The sequence below is a fragment of the Rattus norvegicus genome, chromosome 17 (assembly GCF_021556685.1).
Source record: "Rattus norvegicus strain SHRSP/BbbUtx chromosome 17, alternate assembly SHRSP_T2T, whole genome shotgun sequence".
In the NCBI taxonomy this organism is placed as follows: domain Eukaryota; kingdom Metazoa; phylum Chordata; class Mammalia; order Rodentia; family Muridae; genus Rattus; species Rattus norvegicus.
In genome coordinates, this window is record NC_141550.1 from 18,749,922 (window position 1) to 18,772,701 (window position 22,780).

The window sequence follows — 22,780 nt, forward strand, 5'->3', positions numbered from 1 at the left end:
GACATGAACGACAGAGGTCATTGAACTCCAAATTGGGTGGGGTTTTGTTAGTTCGGTGTTGTAAAGTTTATTAACACACACCATGTGCTTTGGGCTGTAGCGTTAGACTCCATCCTCACAGCTGCTCTATGAGTGAGGTGTTTTCAGTTCGTATGGCTTTGTGTGTAGGGACGGGGACTGAGGCATGCCTTAGTGAGTGACAAAGCTTAGATTTGAGCTCAGGATGTCAGGACCCAAAGCCTTCACTCTTGACGGAAGAGCACGGGGCTGCTCTGTGAACGCACACACATTAAGCAAACTGAGAAAGATGTGTCTGTAGATAGTTTCCTGTCTACAAAGGCCTTTCCGTCTGTGATCATTTTGTCTGACCCGTGCAACTCAGCTGTTTTAATTTGAGATCTTAGATCCATTACTCATCCCGCAAGCCCCAGTTTCCATATCTCTAATACGACAATACAGAGACAGAGAGAAGTTAGAGATACAGACAATGGAGACGAGGACATCTAATGTTGTGGTGAACCCCATACAAGTCACTAATAGAGTGTGATGTCACAGCCTTTAGTTTTCAAAGAAGTTGCAATCACTGCTGTTTGTATTGATTTTATGCAGTCATAATGAGTAATGTGACTAGAAAACAGTCCAACAATTAGGTGTTCACATCCACTCAATGGATGTGTGGTCACTGCATAGGCCATTCATTCATGGCATTTGCTCATGGGTCCGCCTTACACGGTGAAAGGACCTGCTGCTTCAAATTGGGAAAGTCTTATAATTGCATTTTTTAAACATTCTCAATTCTCCCTATATTCACTTGCTAAGATTTTATCTCATTAAATAGTTACCAGGTTATTGGTGAACTGAGACCAGTCATCCAAACTGTTAACTGTAGAGTAAAATTTAATTTTTTTTATTTTTCATTTTTATGCGTAAGAGTGTTTTATCTTTGTGTGATTGGTGCCTGAGGGTGCTCATTCCCCCGGAACTGGAGCTACTGATGTGAGCTGTCATGTGGGTCCTGGGAACTGAACTCAGGTCCTGTATGAGAGCACCTGAAACTGAACTGCTCAGCCATTTCTTCAGTGCTCATCCTGTTAAGTCTTAACTGTGTTGTTTCTGTTAAAATAAGGGTTTACATTTAAAAGCACAAAGACTAAGGTTGATTTCCATCAGTTCCACACTACCAGGTAAACTGCATATAGTCCGTAGGTGTTATTAGGGCTACTGTAACAAGATGCCATGCACTGGACAGCTGCCAGACAGAAATGTACTGCTTCTGTTCTGAAGGCTGAGGGCCCAGCATGAAGCAGCAGAAGTTGCAGTGTCTGGTGAGGACTCATTCTCCTTTTCATAGACTGGTCTTTCTCACAGGACTTGCTGGTGCTTCTTGTCAGGTTTCTAAATTTAATACTTGAGGACTCCACCTTATTACCTGACCAGCCCTGAAAGGTTGCCACCTCCCACGCAGTCAGTCACCTTGTGAGTTCAAAGTTAAAGGCACATGTTAGAGACACAGATTTTCAGACCATAGAGTTCATAATGGCCTCTGGTATTCTGAATGCATAAAGCTTCCACTTACTCTGTCTGTCTGTCTGTCCGTCCATTTGTCTGTCTGTCTGTCTGTCTCTGTGTGTGTTGGTCTGACTATGCATATATGATCACACGTGTGCAGGTGCGTTTGAGTACATGTACAGAGACCAGGGTTCAACCTTGAGTATCGCATTCTCAGGATCCATCAGCTTCCTTTTCTGAGCCTGTGTGTCTCACTAGGACACACAGTGTATCAGTTGGTTTGGCTGACTGGCTAATGAGACCCAGCAACCCACCAGTGTCTGCCTCTCCAGTTCCGCAATTACAACCACGCACGCCCACGCGTGCCCTTTCGCACGGTGCTGAGACCCACAGGCAGGTCCTGCACAAGCACCACACCCACTGCATCATCTCTTTCCCCTCTGTGAGACCTTTTGTCTTTAACCTCTTTTCTTTATGATATCTTCCCCGTGATCCTTTATCACCGTTAAAGATAGATTCTGAACTTCATGCCTCGGGCTATAAATCTTTTATAAACTAGAAGCTCTCAGCTTAGCCAATGGCTCCTATGTGGTAGATGCCATTGATAGTAACTGTTTCCTGGGTGCTTTACATACCATCTTACATGGCTTGAAGTTATCACTTGCAATTTGTCCAAATTTTAAATAGGCCTTTTTTTTTTTTCATTTTTATCTTATAGAAAAGTATACTGTTTATGCATTTCTTTTCGTAATTTGAAAATTACATTTGGGCGTGCAGGCATGTGTAGGGTCAGAGGACAGCTTGGTAGATAGAGTTAATGCTTTCCTACCATGAGGGTCCTGTAGGCACCCTACAGGTTGCCAGGGATCCGTCGAGCCATCCTGACTAGCGGTATAAACATTTCTAAACTACAGACATTTCCTATCCCTCCTCACCTGCAGAGTGTGCCCCGAGTTACTCCAGGGTTTGGGGACTAGGGGAACAAAGAAGTTGAGGTCCCCGAAGGGAAGGGAACCTGCCAGTGTCCTAGGATGGCATTAATGGGAGGAGTGGATGACGGGTTGGGACCTTGTTGTAAGGGAGCATTTCTTGATATCTAGAGTGAAACTCTAAGGGGAAAACCCACACTTGATAGTACAGGATCTGTGGAGACCACATCGTGTTCCTTCATACATTTCAAAGCAATGTGGGTCAGCCGGAGGTGTGACTCCTGGTAAAACACTTGGCTAGCATGAGGGGCCCTGGGCTCGAGACTGCATACGATGCAACAAATAAATAAAAATAAGTAGGTAATTGAGTAAATGGGGCAAAGGCCGAGCAGCGATTGCAGACACAGAGGTGTTTGGTGACTCTTCTTATCTATCTTCTTTTATCAGCTCCTCCCGTTACAGAATTCAGCCAGTGTTTCCCAATCCTTTTCTAGAATAATCTAAGGTCAGTGGGTCAGAGAGTGTTTGACACACACACACACACACACACACACACACACACACACACACAGAGTTGGGGTATTTGAAGTACACCAACATGATTTCTGAAGGGGCTCAGAGGAGAACATGTGCCCCACTGGTGGACAGGTCTCACTTTGGGGACACTGGCTTAATTGCAGTGGGTGAATAGCTATGACTCGGCAGGTCCTTCTCTGTCTCTCTCCCTCCATCCTGTCAGTATTAGTCAAAGAAGTCGAAGTGGAGAGATTATGCCAGGGTGCTGCAGGGCTAAGGGTCTCAGATTAATATGCTCCTGAACACTTGAACGTGGGCCTTTTCTTTTTAATGGATGGAAATATACATTGCCAGGAAGCCTGGAGATGTGTTTTCGATTGTCCTCTCCCTGTGGGCTGGAACTCACTGTCAGCGTGCTGGGGCTCTAACACCGCAGCCATTCTCAGCCCTGCGAGAGCTGGATTGCCTGTGACGACTGAGAGACCACTGTGTGAGAGCTGTGAGGGCTGTGAGAGCTTTAGATCTTAAAGTTAGCTTGTTTGGTGTATAAATACCTGGCTCACCTGTAGTGAGTTTCTAAATGGAGGCAGGAAAATATGGCCACTTACATAGACTAGAGAAGGTCATGCTGCTGTGGAGTCACGTGTGAAGACCCTCATTTGCCCTCCTGACGAGGTCCTGTTCCAGTTCCTCCAGTTTTAGAGCATAAACAATATTTAGAAGGTTAAACCAAAAACAAAATGGAAACCCCCTTCTCCATAATGCTCCTTGGGACTCCCGAATAATTTTACTTGGTTTGTCTATGTGTTTGAGCTCCTTTTCCTATGGTGGGTAAAACACTAGAGGAAAAACTAGAAGAAGTTTTGCGTCAAAAACAAAAATTGGAAACAGAAACAGAAAACGAGGTGTTTGCTCACAAAACCCATCTTGGTTTGAATGAAGTCTTCAGTAGGAGGAAATGCGTTTTCAAGATCTTTCAAGCTTCCTGATTATGATGCTTCTTAGTAATCATATTTATAATAACTTAAATTGCTTTAGATGTTCTCACAATAAACAACTAGCACTCGAGGGGATGGATAACCCAACTAGCTTCAAAAAATTATTTCTCAGTATATCAATATACCTATGACTAGAGAGCATTTTATTTGTCTACTAAAAACAAACATTTAAATTAAAAGGCCCACTACCATATGGACTAAGGCCCTACCTAGGACCTACACTTTCTGGCCTTATGACTCTGGAAAATCCAGACATTATAGTTCTTATATGTGGCCTGACTCATTGGCTTTGACTTAAAGAGTGTTGTCCTGGTCTAGGATCCACCAGACCAAAAATTCCAGCTGGAATGGTAATTATGCATGAGTGCACAGGACCATTACATAAATACTTGTGGTTGTGTGCTGTATTTACAAGAACCTACACACATGCACATGTACATACAACATATATGCACACAACACATACACATAAATCCTCTATAGCAGACACACACACATACACACACGCATACACACACACAATACTTGAGTATATTCACATAATGTATCTAAATACTCATATACATAGTGCATACATGAATAATACACAAAATGAAAAATCATGCAGTCCGAGTACACGTACACCATACAAATGTAGACATAAACCTCGTTAATGGGCAGATCTAAGCAGCTTTGGTGGTTGCTAAGGAACAACGTGTTAGAACGTTGTTGCTCATTAGGTTAGGTGTACTCCTAATACTGTAAGCAGGAAGAAAGCAGAAAGCAGACTGGGTGCCACCCAGAATTCTCTGTGTGAAAGGAAGAACCCCCTAGGTCGCTGTCACCTTGTATCATTTGCAAAGTTGCGATGAGCCGTGGCTATGTGACTATATCTCACCGGTAGGATGCTACTACTTGTGGAAAGCTGTCAAACCAGGCTGAACTTCTGTGGAGAAGGCTGAGTCAGGAGCTGTATGAGCTCCTGGGCTGGAGACCCTTGGCTAGGAACTTTGAACCCTGGAGCTGAGTGTGACTGTCTCTCTCATTTTCCTCCCGTGACCTCAGAGCTGCCAGAACTATTCCTTATTTCCTGGTAGTTAGTGTGTGCCAGTCATAGCAGGAAGTCACAGAAACATTGCGTCAGTTCCTCACTGTCTGTCCAGCTAGAAAAGTAGTAAGGAAAGCCCTTGCAAGCATCTCTCAGAGTTCTGAAAGTTCACCACGGTACCTCACTGGCCATACCCACCAGCCGTTCACATTTTTACTTGGGTACCCACCGCTTACAAGTCCCCAAAGCTTGAAGATGCCCTAACTAGTCAATGCCTATAGGAAGTCCTCAGTTTTGGTAATTCAGGAATTCAGTGATGTGTAAACCTCAGGAGCTCCCTTGAACTGTTTCCAGGGGCTGGCTCCAGGCCTTGTCCTGAGACAGAAGTGTGATGATATTAAAAGTGGCCTTCTGAGAGTGTGATTTTTCGGTAGCTTGCATTCTATTTAATGAGGCTCTCTGCAGTGTGTGTGTGTGTGTGTGTGTGTGTGTGTGTGTGTGTGTGTGTGTGTGTGGTCTTGGTTGCCAGGATGCCAGGACAACAGTAATCATTTCACAGAGCTTTGAGGAACTTCTGTAAGGAATAGTTAGGTATGCTAAAAGATCGCAGAGGCCATTGAAGGTTTGCATACAAACACATAGATTAACTCGTATGTATCTTGTCTTCATTCGTTACGGAGCCCATGTGTGTATGTATGAGTGTGTTTGCGTCTCTCTGTGTATACGTGTGTGTGTGTGCTTTTTTTTTTCCCCTCTTTTATTTCAGGTTGCTTGTAGAAAAAATTGATGATTCACAGGGCCGCTGTCCTTTGCTTTCTCTTCCCATGCTGTTTCTGAGTTCATTGTTTATAACCACCTTGAATTTAGTGCTGCTACATAAATCTTTACAAGGTTCCTTTTCTAAATCTATGTTGCTTTGCTTCGTGCTAATGAATATCAGGCTTGTCCTGGAAGCAATGTTAGTAATGCCATAGAACTCTCAAGTACTTTCCCCCTGAGTCTTAATATATTCTAAATTTCAGCGGTAAGTTATATAGGTACCTGTACATGGGTGCTGGAAGATGTGTGGGCGTTCCGGAGACCATCCGGATCATCTCATCACTGCCGTGTCACTCGGCGTAGAGCCTTGTGAAGATTCTCTCATTATGAAAATAGGGGCTGAGGAGGTGTGAAAATTCTCTCATTATGAAAATAGGGGTTGAGGAGGTAGAGGACAGATAGTCGAATGGATACAGTGTGCTGGCTTGGTAAGCCTGAGGAGCAGTGTTCTGACACCCAGACCCAGGTACACACTTGGTGTGTGAGCAACCTGCTGGTAATTCCAAAGTTTGGAAAGCCGGGGTTGGGGTGGGGTGTCCCTGGAGCAAGCCGGCTAGGTAGACCAGAAGTACAGGAGGTTCGACTTCCACAGCGAGACCCTAGCTGGAAGAAAAAGATGGAGAACCTTCTAGCAATTCCATGATGTCAACACCTGCACATACACACTTGATCTGTACACCTTAGAGTAAAAAAAAATATGAAAATAAAGTTTAATTTTGGAGGACTTAGGAAAAGGTTGCACCACAGTGAGCTGAGATGGTTTATTCACTGAACGCTTCTCATGTAGCAGAACAGCTTCAGTTCCTCCTTGTAAGTCTATGCCAATAGCTTGGTGCTTCTCTTTTCCGGAGTTGCCTCCATCATGGATCCTCCCAGCGAGCCAGGTAGCATACCCTGATTGTTCACGTTGAGCCTGCGTCCCACCCAAGTTTCAGAGTATGGTAGCAGCTAGATGGAATCGCAGCACCGTGGACATTTTGGGAGACTGCATTATTTATCGAGACACTGTATGACGTTAAATACTTTTATAAGTAGACAGAAAGTTCATGAGACTAAGAAACTTTACCCAGGCCACACAAGAGGTTCTCAGTAACTATTTCTTGTTTATTTGAGCGGCTTTATTTATATCTTTGGAAAAAAAACTCTGTTTTTAAAAATATCTGTAGTGATTGTCTTTAACTATTTGTAGGACATTTAAAAAAATCTCCCAAACAATACAACCTTTCCTTCCTGCTTGGTGGAAAAATTGGCTCCTTAACCAAGCGTATTATTTAAACTTTTTTGTCTCTAGCTAAGAGTCTAATATTTAGTGACTCTTATGTCAAGAAACCCCACATGGTATGTTCTAGGTAATCCCTTGTGTTACTGTCTTCTCTCAGGATAACCCTGGTCATGTTTCTGTCACATGCCTTTGAGGTAGACCCCTCTGAGGTGAATAATTGCACAACCAGAACCATGGGTAATTTAGACTGTTGATGGATGCCTTTCTTATTGGTCGGAATAGGGAAGCCACTGTAGGGTGGCCCAGTAACTTGTGGTGCATTGCTAGATTTGACATGGTCTCTGTTGGGCTCAGAGAAAGCTCAGATGGAAAAGTTCCTTCCATGCAAGCATGAGGGACTGAGTTTGACCTCCAGAACCGATACAGAAGAGCCAGGTGTGGTAGTGTACACTTCAAGTTGCAGCACCTGGAGAGGCAGAGAAAGAAGGAGCTCCAAGGCCAGCTATGTGGCGAGCTCCAAGTTCAGTGACAAACCCTGTCTGACCAAGGCAAGGGGGCTGGCTTTTGAGGAGAGCCATCCAAGTTTGGCCTCTGGCGTCCACATGCAAATCTATGAGAACCCACAGAGACACCAACAGAAACCGGCTGCTTTTCTTAGACTCGCAAGTTTTAGTGTGGTTGTATATTTTCTGGGACAAGGTATTTCTGGAGATGGGTTACTCCATACCACCATTCCCTGCAAGATTAGGTATAGAGGAACAGAGTCAGTACCATTTGAGTAATTATTTTGGACTTGAACGTCTTGTGTGAATTTAAATGCATGTGTGGAGGATTGTTTTAAACATGGAAAGTTCAGGAAAAGGGAGATAGATAGCTCAGTGGTTAAGAGGAATTGTTGCTCTTGCAGAAGGCAAGGGTTTGATTCCCAGCACTCGAGGAATGGCTCCCAGCTGCCTGTGACTCTAATTCTAGGGGATCCAATACCTTCTTCTGATCTCTGTGGGTACACACATGTGATACACATACACACATGCTGGTAAATAAAACATTCATACACATAAAGGAAATTACTCAGGAAGGGCCAGAGAATTGGAGGGGGCAGAGTGAGATGGTTCTATTTCAATTAAAAACATGTTAAAAGTAAGTCAAATAAAACAAAAAATATTCAAAACAAGAACAAAGGCTAACACAAAATCCTCCCTGAAGTAAGGAAGGACCATCAGTACTGATTTTAAAGTCCCTCCAATGTCAACATTGTAACCATGGTTATGGGACCCAGAGGGCCTCCATGTATGTCTTAATTCTGCCAATCATAGCTTATATTTCACATGTAATGACTGAGTTGCTATTTTTGTCCTTGAGTTCTAGGAAATTTTACGACTTTTAAGACATTAAATTACCATTCGAACAATTTCCTCTTTCAAAAAGTAACTCAAAAAGTCTTTAAAACACCCTGATTATTTTAATAAAATAAATTTATACGTCAGGATATTTTGGATGGCCTTGCACAAAAAGAATCTATAAGGGAGACAGAGTATTGGCGGAGGTGGGAGGAAGACTCTTGAGAAAGGGCGGTGGGGAGTGAGACCAGTCACAATATCCTAAACACAACCGTCCAATTTATTTATTTATTTTATTAATTTAATTAATTTATTTATTAATCTTTTAAGTATATGAAACTACACACATCACTTAGATTTTGTTTTAACTCCTTTGGTCATGGGAAATGTTCTCCCTGGTGTAGCCAGGTGCAGTGGCACATGTCTTTAATCTTAGTTCTCAGGAGGCGAAGGCCAGGAGAGCTCTGAGAGTTACAGGCCAGCATGATCTATACAGTAAATTCCCATATTCAAATCCCAGGCCCGCCCAGGCAGGGTAGTGAGACTCTATCTAAAAATGAAACAAACAAGAAGTTTACAAGAAGGATAGTAAGCGAATGTATGGTAAAAAAAAAAATTAATTCTTCCTGCTTTAAAAGTCATTTGTTGAGAAATGAAATGACTGCCGCCTTGTGAATCATACTTGTCCTTGATCTGATGCTTCTGTGCTTACAGTATAAAGACCGAAGATTGGCCTGTTTTTGCTCAGGTTCTGGACCTTGGTGCCGACCTCTTTCCTATGACCTGTAAACATTAAATAAACATTAAATACAAGCTCCATAAATTCAGTTTAGCAAAGCTGTCTCCTCGATAGGTCAGGAGAGAAAAATAGTAAATGGTATCCTCTACTCAGGGAACATTACCGGGTTTTTATGTAAGAAAGATGTTCAGAGTATTGCTCTTTTGTGTGTGTGTGTGGGGGGGGGTGTGGGCGCAATGGCAATATTGTGCGTTTCTTTCAAAATGCACAAGATGCCTCATGGTCTGTGGGTGGGGGGACCACCTAGGGTGCCCTTACAAGTTACTCATTCCCTCCCTCCTCCCCAGCAAAGGAAAACCCAGCATGCTGAGGGGGGTGTGTGCTCGGGGAGCTGGGAAGGTCAGTGAGTTTTTAGCAGAAACCTTGATGTGAGATCCTCAATGTCATGCGGGCACATTACTTTATATCAGTATGCATGGTGAAGCAGCATGTAAGTGGCAGTCGTGGTCAAAATGGAGTAATAGTCCCACCTCCCACCCCTACCCCAAAAATTACAGTGTACCCACAAGTTTGCCTGGTTTAAGAGGGATTGCAAATTACGGTGTTTCCCCCACAAAACCTAGCAGTCTTGGGGCCAGAAGAGTTGACCTCTGCGTGCATGTGTGTGTGTGTGCGTGTGTGTGTGTGTGGCTGTGTGTGCGTGTGCGTGTGTGTGTGGCTGTGTGTGTGTGTGCATGTGTGTGCACATGTGTAATTTGCAAACATTGCAGACATGTGTAATTCATTGACCATTTCTTTTCTTTTCCCAAAACAAATGTTATTCATTAATGTTTCTGGTTTATTTTCTCCTTCATCTCTGTCGCTCTTAGAATGTCAGAGGAATAGATGTGATTAAAAGATTCTGTACAAATATACCCGATTTAGGAAAAGTGCTACTTCCTCTGAGATGTGCAGGTCATATAATAAATTCATAAAGATTGAATTTCCGACTCATTAAGGAGCCATTCATCTCTGTTGTCAGAGATTAAATTATGCTCCCCCCCCCCACCGCCCCCAAAATTCTCAGTAGCAAACAAGTGGAGAAGGCTACTGGGTTGCCCCAAGGCTGTGCTAAATCACAGGACTATAGGTGGCTTTGGGCAGAAGGGCTAAGGTCTCTCAGCATCAAGAAAAGAAAGCAGGCTTTTACTAGCAAGATCTTGTCAGAAACCCCTGGAATGCTCAGTATCTTCCAACAGGTCTCCCTCGAATCAACTTAGGGCTTGAGCAGAGTGGGAGTTGGCACGCAGAACTGGAAATCAGTATAAACCGAGCCTCTCTGAACTCCAGATCCTCAAGTGTGAAATACTGCACAATCTGGAACTTTATGAGCACCAACATGACACAAGTGGAAAATTCCACCGATTAATGACACGGGGTTTTATTGTGTGACCTTCAGGTTGTCTGTGTGGCAAACCAAATGAATTTTGTCATTAGACTTGTCTCCAACCTACCTCATCATACATGTGCAAAGTAACTAGAAACTGAAAAAAAGAATCCGAAACACTCCTGGCCCCAAGCATTTGGGATTAAAGGATGCACTCAGTGTTTATCGTAATAGGAAGCTCTTAGGCATGCTTATTCCTGAGACATCCTGAAAGTCATTTCTGTACCTTAAGTTTCTTACAGAAAGTCCTCTTTGGTCAGCAGGAAGTGATATGGTAAGGGGAAAGCTCTTACATAAGGAAATCAGTTTGGAAAACTTTAAAACAGGAAGCTCAGTGGGGTGACCCTCCCCATAGGCCGCTGCTTGTCCCCAGTCAGATAAATCTGGATTGTACAAAGGAATGAACCTGAAACTTGCAAAATCAATCTTCTTTTTCTCCCTCCCTCCCTCCCCCATTCCTTCTTTCCTTCTCCCCTCTCTTCTTTCCTTTCTCCCCCTCCCTCCCCCTCCCTCCCCCTCCCTCCCTCTCCCTCCCTCCCTCTCCCTCCCTCTCCCTCCCTCTCCCTTCCTTTCCTTTATCCCTTCCCTCCTTTCCTCCTTCCCTTTTTCCCTCCCTCCCCCTCCTTCCCTCCCTTCCCCTCCCCCTCCCCCTCCCACCCCTTCCCCCTACCTCCCTCTCCCTTCCTCTCCCTTCCTTTCTTTATCCCTTCCCTCCTTTCCTCCTTCCCTTTTTCCCTCCCTCCCCCACCCTCCCTCCCCTCTCCCCTTCCCTCCCCCTCCCTCCCTCTCCCTCCCTCTACCTTCCTCTCCTTTATCCCTTCCCTCCTTTCCTCCTTCCCTTTTTCCCTCCCTTCCCTCCTTCCCTCCCTCCCTCCCTCCCTCCCTCCCTCCCTCTCTGGAAGAAGGACCATTTGTCATAGTCCTCACTCCTTCAAGCTATGATCTGTGGCTGGACCAACTGGCTCTGTGGCTTGCCTCTGAATACCAACCAAATGAGGAAAAGAAGTGACTTATTTTTTTTTTGTCACCAGTCAAAGGAGAGGCCTGAAGCCTGACCCTTGCCTTTGGCAGCAACATTGACAGCTCCCTGGCATCCTGAAGCTCAGCCCTTACAGCTCAGGCCCAGGTCACATCTCAGTGGAAGGAGTGGAGAACAGAGCAGAGGATGATGGGGGAGTGGCGGGACTCCTGAGCTGGTAATACCCGAGGTGGCAGCGGAGCCCGCTGCCAAGCAGCGAACACGGGTGAGCCTTTGGGCACTAATTGCTGAGCATGTTTGTACTAGAATGGGGTTCAGAGGTTCAGACAGAGCACTGCCTGTGTTCAGACCTCATGTGGGAAAGGTCGATTTCTCTCAGGCCTGCATCCAGGTATCTGTGTGTCAGGAAACACTCTTAGGTGCTTCCCCAAGCCCCTTCACTGCAGTCTCCTAAATATGGAGGACAGAGGGCCCCCGGGACTTCAGCCCTTTCAAGGGGAGTCCGATAGTTTTCTTCTGAGCATCTCTGCCTTGTGAACATGAAGAAGGGCTTTGGGCCAAAAGTTCCTGCGGGGAAGTTAACAGAGGTGGAAAGTTGAAATAACCCGAAAGGCACCCAAGCAGAGAAGCTGCTCTCTTCCTCCTTGCAGTCACAATTAGCTTTGGAAGGCAGTCAATAGAGAAAGGCTCAAGGCTAGCTGCTGTGTGGGGTATTTCTGTGTGCTGGCTGGTGGGAGAGAAGGATCTTTTTCACTCCCCCGCTCTATCCACCTTTCTCCATTGCCTTCCCTTTCCCTATTCCTTTCCTTCTCTCCTGTCCCTATACCCAGACCTACTCCAAGGTGAAGAAACGCATATCATCTCTGTGGCTGGCACAGAGGCAACCAGATCCATGTGCTTAGCCTACAGTCATAAAACAATGCTCTTCAGCAAGTAACAACTCCTCCTCCTCATCCTCCTTGTCCTCCTCCTCCTCTCCCCTCTCCTCATCCTCTTACTCCTCCTTTTCTTCTCCCCTCTCCTCATCCTCTTAGTCCTCCTCCACCTCCTCCTCCTTCACCTCCTCTTCCTCCCTCCATCTCCTTCTCTTTTTTCTCCTCCTCCTCCTCTTTTTTCTCCTCCTTTTCTTTCTCCTCCTCCTCTTCTTTCTCCTTCTCCTCTTCCTTCTTCTCTGCTTCCTCTTATTCTTCTAAGAAAGCAAAAAATGTTTTCTCTCCATGTTTTCAAAAGCTGGTCTCATTGGCTTGTTTCCTTTGTTCAAGCTCTCTGTGCCAATGCTGCTGGGAGCCGAGTTTCTGAGGCTCTCTCTTCTGACCCAGGTTGGCAACCTCCTAAACATAAATGTCACTTCAAGTTCATCTAAAACATATAACTCAAAAATAAATAATATGAAGTATGTACGTGGAAGTAGGAAATGAGGATCAACAGACCAGGACGTACCATCCATGCCATGAAAAACACTTGAAAATGCTCCCCAACAGGCTTTTCCCAGGTTAACACCTTACAGTGCACAAGGAGACTTTGATGTTTTCCTGGTCAGTCATTGTTTCCCATTTCCCCTCTGGTGCTCTTGACTAACTGAATCCTTGCAAATTTTCTTAAACAAAACTACCTGTGCCTCATAGGCAGTGTGTGAGTTAGCTTAAAATTCTGATGAAAGAAATGAAAATAAAGCTCTTAAGTTCTTTTAAAACTTTTTATTAAAAAGTCTGTGTGTATGTGTGTGTACATGTGTGTATGTGTATGTATGTGCGTGTGCATGTGTATGTATGTATGTGCATGTGTGTATGTGTGTGTGCATGTATGTGTGTGCATGTGTGTATGTATGTGCATGTGTGTATGTGTGTGCATGTGTGTATATTGTGTGTATGTGTGTACATGTATGTGTGCATGTGTGTGTCTGCATGTATGTGTATGTGTGTATGCACATGTGTGTATGTGTGTGTTCATGTGTGTGTGCATGTATTTGTGCATGTGTGTATGTGTATGCACATGTGTGTATGTGTATGTACATGTGTGTGTGCATGTGTGTGTATGTGTGTATGCATGTGTGTGTGCATGTGTGCGTATGCGCATGTGTGTATATGTGTGTGTGCATGTGTGTGTGTGTGCATGTGTGTGTGTGTGTATGCACATGTGTGCACATGTCATAGCTTGCTCCTTTGGAGGTGAGGGAACAGCATTGTGGAGTTGGTTCTTTACTTCGCTCTTTATGTGGATTCCAGGGGTTGACCATAGGTGGTCAGGCTTGAGTGGCAAATGCTTTTACCCAGCAAGCTTTCTGAATGGCTTCCATTTATCTCCCCCTCTATTAACATTCTTTATTCCCTTGAATGGGAAACCTTCAACTACATAATACATTATTTTTCTGATCTTGGAGCTGAAAAGTGAGAGTCATGCAAAGGAAAGGGGGGGGGTGTTCATGTCAGACCCAACATGAGCTGTGTTTAGATGCAGATGTTGGCGGGTGTAAGGGATGCTTAGAAGGGTTGGGATTTACTTTGCTGCTGTTACTCGGGTTTCTGCCTTCTCCCAAGGCTCCTGCAGATGTTTCAGTGCAGGGAAAGGTGATGTGAATAGCTGGTCAATGATAGTCACTGGTTGTATAGGGGACCTTTCGTTTTTCAGATCTCTGCTCTGTTCAGATCACAATTCATATTTTGTTTTTGTCTATGTAGCCCTGGCTGGCCTGGATTTGATCATGGAACTTCCCCCCAAACTTCTGCATCCATCTACCATAGACAAACATTTCATTTGTTGCCGATAACAATCTCCCTGCATGCTTTGCCAGCAGTGGACTCTCCCTGTCAATGCTCTTTGTATGTTCTTGGAAAGTTATATAATGACAATTCCTTTAGATGACCAAGCAGTCTTTTCAGAGATTAATGTCCTAATCAGGACTTCAAAGTATACAAACAATTCAAATGCAAGCAATTGATCCACGGAGCTCCTTCTATCTTGACAAGGTTGAGCCAAGGGGAAGGAGAGGGAGATGTTCAGGAGCAGCAGCTGTGATATATGAAAACAAGTGTGTTCCCCATGCCCCATGTGTACTGATAGGCCTGTCTTCCTATACATGGAGCAGGCATGCCCAATGGCTGCCCTACTTAGCTCATACTTGGCCTTCCTTAATGCGTATGTTATATATATATTAGGATACTTTCCCTCCCTCTTCTGTATGAATGCTGACTGGAACAGCTTTGGAGAGATGACTCTTCATCTTCCCACACTGCACTGCTGTGCCATAGCTCTGGTCCTGTGTCCTGGATTCTTGGGATGGAATTCTAATAGAGCTGGGCAGTAGGGCCGACTGGCTTACTTTGGGGCATTGCTGGTGGACAGACATTCCTATGATCTCATCCGTGGCAGCACTTTTCCTTCCAAATGGTCAGGCTGAGAAGCAAAGAGGGACGCTGTGACTAGAGGGAGGGAGCATCCAGAAAAGGATCCAGGAGTCCCACCACTCGCCCTGCTCCCTGGATCAGTGCCCAGACAGGACTTACTCCTTTTATGGAATTTGTTAGAAAGCCCCTCAGCCCTGCGTCTCTTCCATTCAACCTTTTTTTCTCTTCCACAGTTTTCCATCCTTTGTCTAGATCCCTACCACTTAATCCATTTTCTAGTGGCTACAACCTCTGGTTCATGATTCTAAATTTTGTTCAAAAAACAATGATGTGCGGTGGAACATGGCACCGTCCGGGTTCGTGAAATGCACCACTCGGTTGTAAAAGAAAAAACCAAAACCCTCAAAACACATTTCCTGTCCCACATTCACTCGACTCTTGGGCTTTCTGAATGGTTGCAAATCACCGTGACTAACACTTATCCCTCTCATTTGTTTGACTGGTTTTAAGCCATTGGAACAGTGGACAGTCACCAGCTCCCAGTCCTTATTGATGCCTGGTCTCCACTGTCAGGCCTGACATCTCATTCCCCAAGCCCAAGTCTGGGTAGCGCCAGGCCCTTCTCCCTTGGAAGGAACTGGGGAGTGAAGGGCTCAGAAGCCATCTTCCAAGAACCCTGCCAGTTTTGGCAGGAGAGGCTGCAAAACGAAATGGGTGGGGATTCCTTTTGGAGCCTAGAACACCATGGAGGAAGAAAGGGGGAGAGAGGAAGAAGAGCAGGAGAGTTTTGGGAAGGGAGTTCTCCCGGGCCAGCATTCCTGGAAGCTGAGGATGTTGAAGTAGTTGTCAGGTCAAACAAGCTTTGTGCAGACAACCACAGCTGCTAGCTGTGAATCCATGATGGTAGCAGTCCCGCTGGGTCTAAAAGACACTGCCACTCTGGTCCTTCCCCAACTACTGGCTTTTACCCTCGCTGTGCCCCATCTTCCAAAATGGTCCCTGAGCCTTACGGGTGTGATGTGAATGTAGGGGTACAGCTCATTTATGGCAGGACACTCCACAATCACCTATTTTCTGCAATTTGACCAGCTGTGTTTCTTAATGATCTATCATCTACCGTACAAAGAAACTTAGCTGTTGAGGTCAGAGGGCTGCGCTGATCTGTGGGTACAGAGAGACGAGTTTAGAAGGCAGTTTGATACTATGTCCATTTAATAATAGAAGTGAGTTGACCCTCAGGTTCCTGTGAACTTCCTGGCCAGATTTTCCGTACCAGGCATAATTTTCCTCCCAGAGCGTGGGCCTTAAATCTAATCAGATAATAACCATGACATTTTTGCCCTATTGGACCCACTGGCATACGGTGCTACGCCAGTCATTAAAGGTCACAGGATTCACATCTAGGTGAAAGTACTGAGTGGTCCTCCCTAGCTGCTTTCTCAGCATCTTCTGATGCTATGATAGTTATAGCTATTAGGGAGAGAGCTTTCTGGTTGGTAACAATTGATTTCTTGAAGTCTTGGGACCATTGTATGTGGTGTGTTGAGCAATAGGTTCTTGCCATCAAGTTCTGGTCTCAACCGAGGACAATGGTGATAAGCCTGTACTGTTTGGAGGGGCGGGATCTCAGGGACATCTTTGGCTAACACTTTGAGGAGAGGTATCCCACACTCTGTCTTTTGGTTTGGCAAACCATATCTTCTTAGGCATAATCCCTCTTGCAGGATAACTCCAATAGAACTAACACAATCTCTCTCTCTCTCTCTCTCTCTCTCTCTCTCTCTCTCTCTCTCTCTCTCTTTCTCTCCCCCCACACACGTCTCTCTGTGTCTCTGTCTCAGACTCTGTTTCTTTCTCTGTCTGTCTCTCTGTCTCTGTCTCTCTCTCCGTATCTCTCTGTGTCTCTGTCTCAGACTCTGTTTTTCTCTCTGTCTCTCTTTCTCTCTGTCTCTGTCTCTCTCCCCATTTCTCTCTGTGTCTCTGATTCAGACTCTGTTTCTTTCTCTGTCTCTGTCTCTGTGTGTGTGTGTGTGTGTGTGTGTGTGTAGAGCTTATAAAATAGTTTCCATATGGGTTTTTACATATCCATAACATTATTCCTTTCCTAAGCTCCTCCTCTGTTCTGCCTATTCTGCCTACCTATCCTCACTTGGCCCTCCCACATCCCATCCCCACCCCCATCTCCTTTAAATCACCTGTTTTCTAGTCTCCCCTGATGATTGTCTAAACTATAACAATCTAAACTTACTCTTCACTGAAGTTTGCTTTTTTTATAAAAAGCTTTGATGGCTAGGGGTAGCTTTGATAGCTCAGGAGTCAGAGTGGTTGACTGGTTTGATCCCCAGTGTTAAAGCAAATTAATTAAATAAATGAAAACCAGCCTAATGCTAGCTAGAGAATGAGTAGAACTCACTGGTTCAGGGCACTTGACCGGCCTTTACTTATTCCCCAGGTTGAGAGCAGGGGCCCCGGAACATCACTGTAACAGGGAGAAGACTTGAGCATCTGGCACCTTTACAGGTCAGTGCCCTCTCAACTCTCTGCATAGGCTAGTAGTCCTCAGACCTTATTATGTGAAAGCTGTTGTGTTCATACAGACTCATGTTTGCAATATTTATGGGGAAACCGGGGGTGTTTCAAAATGAACTTGGATGAACTTTAGACCCCTAACTGCCTTTCTTTTCCCTCCCCCTTTCCCCTCCCCCTCCCCCTTCCTTCCTTTTCCCTCCCTCTTTTCTTCTTTCCTCCATTCTCCCTTTTCTCTTCTTTCTCCCTTCCTCCCTCATTTTCTCCCTCCCTCTTTCCCTCTCCTTCTCCCTCTCCCTTCCTCTCCTTGTTCTCTTCCCTGTTTCCTTACTCTCTCCGTACATTCTTTCCTAACTGTCTATCTTGTCTTCTGCCCTGTCCTTCCATCCATCCATCTTCCTTTCCTTTCTGGTTTCTCCCTTTTCCTTTTGGTAGATTAGCTCTGAATTTTTAATTAGCATATGCAGTGATGAGTTTCCTAGAGGCATGTTCATATGTACTTTTTGGCCCCACCCCACCTTAGCTCCCCCATTTCCTTTCCCCTCCCGCTCGCACCTTCTGCCCCCAGTATTCTCCTTTTTCATTTTCATGTCATATCTATTTGGTTAACCCACGCCCCTTCCTGAAAGCATCATCTTCTCTCTCATGGGCCTCTTTCAAGTTCCATGACCTCCGACCATGCTCGTGCCTACATAATGTACATGGAAACTAGAAGCTAAGGAGCATCTACTGGAGAGAATATGTGGCCTTCGTCTTTTTAAGCCTGGGTGATCTTGTTTAATATATTTCCTACTTCCATACATTTTTCTATAAGTTTTCTTTAATGGCTGAATAAAATTTCACTGCGTGTGTGAACTCTTTTCTTACCCACTCATTTGCTGATGGACAGCTAGGCTGAATTTACTTCCTTATTCTGAATAGAGCATCAGCAAACATGAACAGTAAGTGTCTCTATAGAAAGATGTACAGCCCTCTGGGCATAGGCTCAGGGGTGGTAGAGCCTGGTCACATGGTAGGTTCTAGGTGTAGCTTTTGGAGACATGTCCACACTGATTTCCATAATGCATTTGTTTGCACTCTCACCGCCATTTGCCAGCATTTTCAATATTTTTATTTTGTGGCAGGTCTCACTTTCTAACCCTAGTGAGCCTAGAACTGGATAAATAGAACAGGCTAGCGTTGAGTTTGTGGTCTTCCTTCTTCTGCCTCTCACGCACTGAGACTACAGGCATGACACCACCTGGCTTCTTGTGGGGTGTGTGTGTGTGTGTGTGTGTGTGTGTGTGTGTGTGTGTGTGTTCTTGTAAAATAATGGGGCCTGCTTACATTCAATAAGAAAATTGCTAGTGTGCTGACTATACATCTCTCTTTATAAAAACAATTAATCAGAGTAGCCTTCGATCTGCCTGAACTTCTTTGTTTAGGCTCCTGTTTGTTTTGCATCATTGTTTTTTTCACTTTGAGCTGGGAAAGAGCCCCCACCAAAAGACAGCCAGGTTCTCTCTGAGCACAGCCCATGCAGCCATCTGTAAGGAAGACAGAAGCATGTTTGTCTCAAAAGGCAGTCTAAGATAGAACCACAATAGCGACGGTCCTAGCAGAACACTTGGCATTGGTTGTAAGTGTTTGAAACAAGATTTCTCGGTTGCTTACAACTTCTTCGTGTTGTGTGTGTGTGTGTTTGTTTGTACGTGCGTGAGCATTCAATGTGCCTGTTGGTGTGTGAGAGTGTGGGCATGTGTAGAGCTTCCTGAAGCCAGCCTACAGTGTGAGTCTTCACCTCCCACATTGTTTGAGACTGGGTCTTTCTTGTTTGCTACTGTGTGCACCAGGCTAGCTAGCCAGCCAACAAGCTTCTGAGAATTCTCCATCCTCTGCCTCCCATCTCAGTGTGGGAGTGCAGGGACTGCAAATGCAGACCACTACGGTCGTGCAGAGACTCATGCACACTGCTGCATGTGACTCATGTTCTAAGGCACGACCTCAGGCCTTCTTACCTCTGCCGACATCACCTTATCCATCCACCGAGCTATCTAATGAGATCTAAGAGTTTCACATTGATAGAGATGTGTGCATTATCCCTAGATCGAAGACACTAAACTTCATCCCCAAGAACTGGAAAAGGAATGGGACCGAGAACTGTGACTGTGGTCGTCTCTACGGCACTATGCCCTGGGTATCTCTCTTCTAAGTTATGCTACATTTTTACTTCACAGCTTCTACACCTTTACTGAAGCCGACCGGCAAATTTAGTGATTCCATTCAGTAAAGGAAACATTGTTTTCTCTACTGTTAAAGTTAAGGGGCAAGAGTAAAATGCACCCGAGACGATGGTTAGAATTTAGGGCAGTAGAGTATAGCTAGAGGAACAGATCGTCTTGGGTACCTAGCCACTGACAAAAGGGGAAAGAAAATAAGTCTCATTCTAGTGTCCCAGATGCTTTTTAAATAACCAGTACATTTAAAAAAATGTGCAGCACATCTAAAGTGCAGAAGCAGGTGTGAAGATGAACTAAACCGGACCTGATTGAGAGCAGTAAGAAGTGGTGGAGGACTCTCTCGGAACCTCATCAACTGTATCCTGCCCACTTTACCAATCATCTACTGAGAAGCGAACACCAGCAAATACTCGGTTGCTTCAAAAGAGCTAACGGCTTGAAAGGATGACTACTCAAGCTAACATTGCATGAAGGGCAGTCTTCACCGGACTGCTTCAGAAACGACACATGTTCCCGTGAGCGAGGCGAGACCCAAGCCACACGGGCAGGGTGAACGTGATCTGGCACCCCCATTTCTCAGTGCAGAGATGATGAGAAAAGCAACATAGGACCCAAGGATGAACACAGAAAAGGAAACAGGCCAAGGACTGCAAAAACACAGCATCAGTACTGCCAAGCTAACATGGCGACCATCAAGAAGGCCTAGATGATGCTCAAGAGAGCATCATCAAACCCGATGACCTGAGTTCAGTCCCTGGGACTCCGGTGATGGAAGGAGAGAGCCTGATGCCACACACTCATTCGGAGGCATGCACAGCCCCCTGGCACACAAAGTAACTGACTAATGAACAGATGTGGCAGGATAGGGTAGTCTCTCTTTTTATTTTTATTTTTTTAGTAGCACAAACTTGATATACCTCTCCCTCTTATCTAGGTAGCGTTTGAACATTGTATTCATTCTGGAGGGGGTAGAGTGAAAACAGAAAGCCCCCCCAACCCCTGCACAGAGAAGCGAAGCCTGCTTTCCATCAAAGACCTCTCTGCCTCCAAGCTAAGTCCTATCCCTTCCTTCCTCAGTGCCAGTCCACACTGTCCTTGATTCATGAGGCTTGGTTTGTTTATTGGTGTGTCCCTGACTACGTTTAGAAAGTACTGTCAAGGACAACAGCCTCCTGTTCCTTTTAACATTTCCCATGGTGCTTTGCATACTGTGGCCATAGTCGTCATTCATTAGTACAATGTATAAAGACATGTTATTAAAATACCATAAATATTGTCATGAATGGCATATTAGATAGTCCACAGCATCATATCTAACTTGAAATTTTTCATTTAAAATTACGTGGGGACTAAAAGTGTGGTTTACTTGGTAAAGTCCTTACCTACCATGTACAAAGCCATGGGCTTGGTTCCCAGCACCACACAAAACAGGCCTCCCCCGTAATCTTACCACTTGAGCTGTAGAGCCAGGAGGACCAGGAGAACAGGGGTTCCAGCTTATCCTCCAGAATGTTACTGAGTTTGAGATCAGCCTGTTGTAATGGGACCCTGTCTCAAAAATTAAAAAAATGCTAGACAGTCAAAATAAAAGTTTAAAATAGGATAAATCTACAGACATATAAATACAAAATATTACAGAGTATATTGAACATGGGAGACTATGAACACAATGCTATTCCATATCTTGTGATGGGGTGAGATCGAATCAGTTATTGATGCTTGTGTAGAACTTCCCTTGTCAGCCAAACATTTTTTGAGTAGAGACCAGTTTTGAAGAGAGACAGCTGTCGAGGGGATGTTTTTAACCTGGAACAACCCTGGTGAAATTCTTCAGTCACCACAAATGACCAGGAACAATTTGTGAATAAGGACTCAGATTCAGAACGTTTATATTCTTCTAGAAAAGGTATTCACTTCACCATGTGCACGAGTTTCCTCTTCCATAGCACCATGGTGGTTTTATTTCTATGTTATCCCCTAGACAGAAAGTGCAGGGTTGTATTTTATTCATATTCGTCCTCTGGACCTGTGTGGGCAGTCAGCCAATAATGAAAGAAAATGGAACATACTTCAGTGTCTCTAGCCCCTAAGAAGGTATGTGTTTCATGCAGACACTATCGAGAGTTGGATTTCAATTGCTGGTGTGCTACTCCACAGGCTATCCTTATGCCAGAATGTATGCATGAGCCACATCCCAATTCAAAAGGTATAGGATATTCAGTCCACCGGAGAGGGGACGTAACTCTTGCAGTCCGTGTATGGGTATTACTCTTTTCAACCAGCCACCTACATGGGGCAAGTAGAGGCTGGTTGAGCATCAGTTAGAAACCTTAGCATGCGTGTGCCTTGACAAAGGCCTGCGCTCAGCCATGCTTGTGTCCATAGTGCCTAACGCATCGCTCTGCACAGGCCGCCTGGTTGGAGTTGGGTCTGGTGATGTGAACATACCATAGGGTGTCACTTGAGAATAGGAGACTTGCATCTGGGAGGCATGGCTAAGGATGCTATGTGTTTCTTTGTGTTCATGCTCACCCCTTCTGTCATCTCCCCTAGAAGTCCCTTGCACCCCAACTTACATTATCAAATTCACCCTACCCTTCCCTGAGAAACTCGCTTAAGACAATTTCAGTATTGCATTTTATTCATTTATCTAATGTTATTTAATGTGTGTGTGTGTGTGTGTGTGTGTGTGTGTGTGTGTGTGTGTGTGAGAGAGAGAGAGAGAGAGAGAGAGAGAGAGAGAGAGAGAGAGCGAGTGAGAGCGAGAGCGAGCGCGTGTTTGGGGATCTATCTCATGTCTTTGGTCACTGCAGCCAGGGTCTTTATCCATTTGCTGAGTCCCAAGAGCTTTATTCTTGTTTCTTTCACGCCCATGCATGTTATAAAAGTTGACGGCCCCAAATATCATTCTTTTCATTTTAACTGTAAATTATCTGAAGGAGATGAAAGAGAGGAGGCTCTGTAATGAGTGCCTTTGATCTGTGACCTTGGCCCTCAAGTTCTTCAGAGTCCTAGACCTCCTTTTAAGACTTTGTTTCAGTAGAGGAAAAGAAAAAAAAAACCTCTGAGCAAACATGTGGTTATCATCGCTGCATTGATCAACGTGGCCACGGTTGACTGCGGGGTAATCTCCAAAGGATGAAATACAGTTGCTGTGTTGAAAGGCCATTGGTTATTTCGAGTCACC

At 44.8% G+C, this 22,780-nt stretch overlaps 1 protein-coding gene across 16 annotated transcripts in view; it reads left to right on the forward strand.

The window, feature by feature from the left end:
* Window positions 1–22,780, forward strand: part of Atxn1 (ataxin 1) — a 410,902-nt gene that overhangs the window by 70,333 nt on the left and 317,789 nt on the right. For 5 of the 16 annotated variants that reach the window (XM_087589781.1, XM_087589788.1, XM_087589786.1 and 2 more), the window contains one exon: window positions 17,301–17,368. The gene's annotated coding sequence lies outside the window, so the exon portion shown is untranslated. 16 annotated transcript variants of the gene reach the window in all.